The sequence below is a fragment of the Sander vitreus genome, chromosome 3, assembly GCF_031162955.1.
Source record: "Sander vitreus isolate 19-12246 chromosome 3, sanVit1, whole genome shotgun sequence".
Taxonomy (NCBI): Eukaryota; Metazoa; Chordata; class Actinopteri; order Perciformes; family Percidae; genus Sander; species Sander vitreus.
Window position 1 is genome coordinate 7,970,167 of NC_135857.1, and position 5,640 is coordinate 7,975,806.

Sequence of the window (5,640 nt, forward strand, 5' to 3'; positions counted from 1 at the left end):
TTTTGACGTCACACACACAAACAACAATGGCGACCCCTGTTGATGCTGTACACACGCCGGTGATTAACAGTGAGAAATAGAAATAAATAGACATAAATAGGCAACGTAAAGTAATTCCGCACATTGTATTCAAAACAATACACATACGAGTGTGTACTACTACAGGTTATGTTTATTAAATGAAGCCCAAAATATGTCGCCGACTAGAAATCGCTAATATCAGCTAGCGCTAGCTAGCGCTAGCTAACGTCAACGTTAGGTAGTCGGTAGCTAACGTCAACGTTAGGTAGTCGGTAGCTAACGCTAGCTAGAAGGGTTCGTGGTTACTTTGCCTGGAAAGCTACCAAGTCGTGAGTCGTGACTTGAAGTCGTAACTTACGGGCTAAAAATCGTGTCTGGAACGCAGCATTACACTCAAGAGTTCATTGAGAAGCAGCCGTCACTTACAGTGACATTGAGTAATTACAAAGACAACAACTAAACAACACATAAAAGAATAATTAAGATAAAAAGACAATAAAACTTTAAAACTTTCTGAATTGAAAATTGATGAATACAATTTGATAAATAAATTAGGATAATACGGATACAAAAGAAAGTACAATGATGTAAAGAAAGTACAAGTAGAAGTTAGAAGGTTTAAAACCATATTTCTAAATTGTCCAAAAGTTCCAGGACTAAAGTTAAAAGTATTTTATTATTATTAAGTTAGATTCTAAACTTGTTTTGCTAAATTTGATTTGTGGGTTTATGTACTTTTTATAGCAGAGTATGTATAAACACAATCCTTATTTTATTTCACTCTATTTTATGTAATTTATTTTATTTTCTCTTTATTTACTTACATGGAATTATTATAATGTTTCTATCTGGTCCATTGTCAGGGAATGTTCTGTTGCTTAAAAAAATAAACAGTTTAAAAAAAAGAAATTGTAACATGAATGAAAAGCCGAGCAGAGCAAGTCTGTTAATGTCCCTCTGAGTAACAGAGAAGTTGTGTAAGGTAATGTGCTAGTGTCCCAATAAGAGCCTCATAGATAAAGAGATACCAGTGAGTATCACGTCTCTCTCGGAGACACTTTCATATAAAATACCGGTTATGCTAGACCGGTTATGACTCTCAAGTTGGAGTGATAGACTGAGTCTAGAGATTTAAAATTTGAAAATGATGCATGTCTATGAATCACATCACCATAGTCCAAGTCTGACATGAACACTCAACTGTATTTATATAGCACCTTTTATGCAAGCATGCAGCCCAAAGTGCTTCACAGAACTAAATTAAAACAAGGAACAAAAAGAAAACTAGACAAAAAAAGAATAATGCAGTTTGTTTAAAGCAAGACTAAAAATTACAGAGCATACTGGTAATACTCTGAACATAAAATAAACACCAGGGTTAAAAAAAAGGATATAAAAAAACAATGATTATCACTTTAAACTAATGCTATAACATTCAAATTAAAAGCCAGATTAAAAAGAGCATTTATCAAACATGCATTAACACTTACATTCTCGCATTGAATTGCATAATACATACATTTATGTGTACAGTATATTACCTTATTTATAATGTCATGTCTGTCTCAGAAGCTGAAGTATCCTAAAACAACTGAAAGACAGAATCTACTGGAGCTTGTCTGTGCCCAGTGTGTCCACAGGGGGGCAGTAGCGCAGCACAGCTCCAACAGCAGGAAGGCCAGTGTGTCTTTATGCTGTGCCGTGGCCATTGTTGCTTGGAGCAAGGTTGTTGAGGACCTTAACCCAGCAGACCTATGGATTCTGTTCATTATGAGCACTGATTATTAACACGGGTTGGCATGAAAGCTGGGGCAGTTGTGTGTGTGTGTGTGTTAAGAGAGGTGCTCTTGTAATTACTCAGTAGGACATTCTTTTGCACAGGCCTCTCCTTTAACCGCAGTGTTGGTGGGGAGGAACACACTTCCACGATCGATTCCTATCTCCTCCTGCCTTCAACTTTCCCTCTTTCACCACCACCCCCCGCCCCCCCGTCTCTGCTGCATGCTGAAAGGACCTGTGGTAAACTTGAATCCTCATTGAGAAACAGCTTTAGTGACCATATTTTTTTTAAAATCCAGTAACAGCACTGCCCTCCCCAGCAAACAGTTACAGGGGGGAGGTCATTAAAGGGTAACTTCGTTTTTTTTTCTTCTTCAACCTGGACTCTATTTTCCCATGTTTGTATGTCTATGTGGGAACAACACTCTTTGAAATTGGTCCAGTATTAAGCAAGCAGTTGGCAGAGACAAAATAAGCTACAATGTTAATGTTAATGGGAAATTGCGCAGCTTTAATTTCCATTCACTAAAAGTGCTGTTTTTGCCCCTGACATGCTTAGATTGTTATTATATATATATAATATAATATAATATAAGGCATTTGAGAAGGAAGGAGTGGTAGCATGCAAGCCCCCAAATTGACACTTGTCTGAGAAATGGAGTTCCGGATAATGTTCAGCTAAAATATACAATGACTGAGGAAGCGTAGTGACGAGTCCATAGCAACCAGTGTTGAATTTGTTACCCAGTGTCCTTTGCTGAATGGTCTCAATGTTTTATTGTTTTATTTCATGTGAATACTAGTTTACTAGAGGAGTAACTTAGCATTTGAAGTAACGCAGTAATGCAGGAAGTGTGTATTTAGTTTCCATGCTTATTGTGTTTCCACAACTATGTTTGTGAGTAAATCTACTGAAATGGCCACCACACCATAACAGAGGAGTGGGATGCGTAAGATGAGAATGCAGAGATTTTATCACATAAGTCATGGCTGTAAAAAAAACAATGGTTATCTGTATATTTTTGCATATATATAATGGACCAACAGGTCCTGATGCTCTGGACAGAGACCAGTGAAGGCTATTACAAGCACTTTTCCGGTGATGGCTGAGCGTTACTGCACAGCCTCCAACTGAGAGACACAACGTAAATGTGCCGTGAGCAACCTTTCTGAAAGTTGGAAGTCTTCTGGTAGCTGTGCCAAGAGAAATCTCAATCATTCCGAATCTTGCAGCGACGGAGAGCGTAGGTATATGTAAGGAGATGACATAGGCACAGGCTAATTAGTGCTAACTAAAAATGAACATTGTGTAAAGCCGAATTAAAATATCACTGAAGCACGTCAAGCTTGAGCTACCACCTACGGAGCTAAGCATAGTAGTACAGTTAACGTGATGCTAGCTAGACCACCGGCCCTCGGGGGACGGGGGAGAGATGAATGTTCGGAAATAAGAGCGGTGGCCGGAGCGGGCAGCAGCGGTGGCCGGAGCAAGCAGCAGCAGATGCGGCGGATGGAGCGAGCAGCTGCAGCGGCCGTAGCGGGCAGCGGCCGGAGCGGGCAATCACGAGGGGACATCCTCAGCGGTGAAACGCGAACGGGGGCTGGAGTATAACCTAGCTAGGTGGAAAGCTAACGCTAGCTGGCCAGCTGTTCCATCAATCCTGCTTGCAAGAGCCTGCTCATTAGACAAAAACTGGACTACATCCAACTTCAACGAAACTCCCAACGCAAGTTCAGAGACTGCTGTGTTTTTGTTGTTGTGGAAACAACAGTGTACCGGACTATCCAGCCTGTTTCTCTGTTGCCGGGTAAGAGTGGAGATGGGCAGTGTTAACACGGACTTGTGCAGAAATGAGCTGCTCATTAACCGGTGATCACTGGACGTCAGTGAGTAATCAACATTATTTAGGAGTTACTAAACACTATATTGACTCTGGTAAGGATAGGGATTTTTAGTTTTTTAGTTAGGTAATTTTTCTTTTGTTTACAGTAAATAAATAACTACAAATCTTAAAATCAAGTTCATAAAGTAAACTTCTTTGCATTCATTTGATTCCCAATCAAGATACACTGGTAAAAACTGCTTTTGATTGTTAATATGTACTTAAAAACTTTTCTGAAATGCAAAATAATAGCACTTTAATCATGTGATAAAATATGTGATTAATCGCGATTTAAAGCTACAGACACAGAAATGGCACATACTACAGTTTTTCATGATCGCTATGACAATTTTTTCAATACTTTTAACAACTTTCCTAAACTCTTAACGCACCAACACACCTACAACACACCATTGGCAAAACAGTTAATTTCATGCTCAAAATCACACATTGTAAACTAAACTCCAACACTGATTTTCAAAATACAATAATTCACTAACACAATACACTGTGTTTACCAAAACAATGCAATCATGTGTCTAAGTCAAATAATTCTTCCAAAACACTAACACATGTTCTCTCCCACCAGGAACATTTAGTCAATCATAGAACAATGTCATACAAAACACTAACATCCCATGGAATTACAGAAACTGCATTATTTTAAATGTGTCAGGTCTGCCCTTACACACATATATAGTGTATCGATCATAGATTGTGTTTTGGACTGCAGTTTCTCTTGAAGCCTCTCTACATTTTTGTTTTGTTGGGTTTAGTAAATGCATGCATATATTTTTTTTTTTTTTTTTTTAAAGATAATTTTTTGGGCTTTTCTGCCTTTATTTGACAGGACAGCTAGTTGAGAAGTCGGATTTGCATTGCATTGAAGTATATGTGCGCCTGCTCTACCCACTGAGCCAGCCCAGCCACCGTTTTGTTTCTTTTGCTGCAGAGATTCAATACAAAGAAATTAATGACCCATCTCAGAGTAGCTTTATAGAATGTGCAGTTTATGAAAAAAAGGAGACAGAGAAAGAATTGTCCTGGTACTCCTCTTCCTCTCCCTCGTGAAGGCATTTTTCTTATTTTCTGTGTTCATCTACAGTATATTGTTCAAATAGGTCCTCTTTTACTGTACTACCATATGATCATGCGATTGAAAGAACCTCAACACCTGAGTGGTGTGTTTCCTAGAAGGGAATCAGCTGTGATTGATCTATTTGCATAACTTCAATCAGCTGTTTCTCAATAAATGCATGTATAAAATGCAGGGGATATATTTGTTTTTCAATTTACAATATGAGCAGCTGTTCTCTTTGACTTTAGCCTTTAAGTTAGGTTAAGAACATGTTGTTATCTGTTCTGACATACAGTGTGAAAGCATTTGTAAATTTGGCAGTAAAGATCCATTGTTTTGGTCTTGGTGGAGCTTGTGTGTAAAAGAAGTTCAAGCATTTAAAATGTGTGTTAACTGTATGCATTTTGTGTCAAAGCAACAAGAAATGTGTTAATTGTATAGCCTACACAGATGGATGTTGTGCTGTGTTAAGAGTTTAGGACAGTTGGTAAAAGTATTGAAAAAAGTGCCATAGCGATTGTAAAAAAGCTGTAAGTAAACCTCACTGTGGGACTGGCTCTAGTGGCTGTAATTCTGCACCGAGGCTGAATTTTGGGAAAGAGACTTCAGATACAGTATTAGGGGACCACTAAGGCCTATATAAAAGCATCCAAAAAGCAGCATGTCATAGGACCTTTAATAATTTTTTAGGGGGGGGGATAACCCTCAGATGCGGTGGGTCCTGACCCCCACAGAAAAGTAAAAATGTGTTGCAGCCTCATTTCCTGAAGGCCCATTAGATAATAAAGCTGTCTTGTTGAAGGCCGAAGGTGTGCAGCTCAGGAGTGTGCGCTTCTCTTCCTTGAGCTATAGTTCATAGATGTTCTGTCAGTCCTGCTC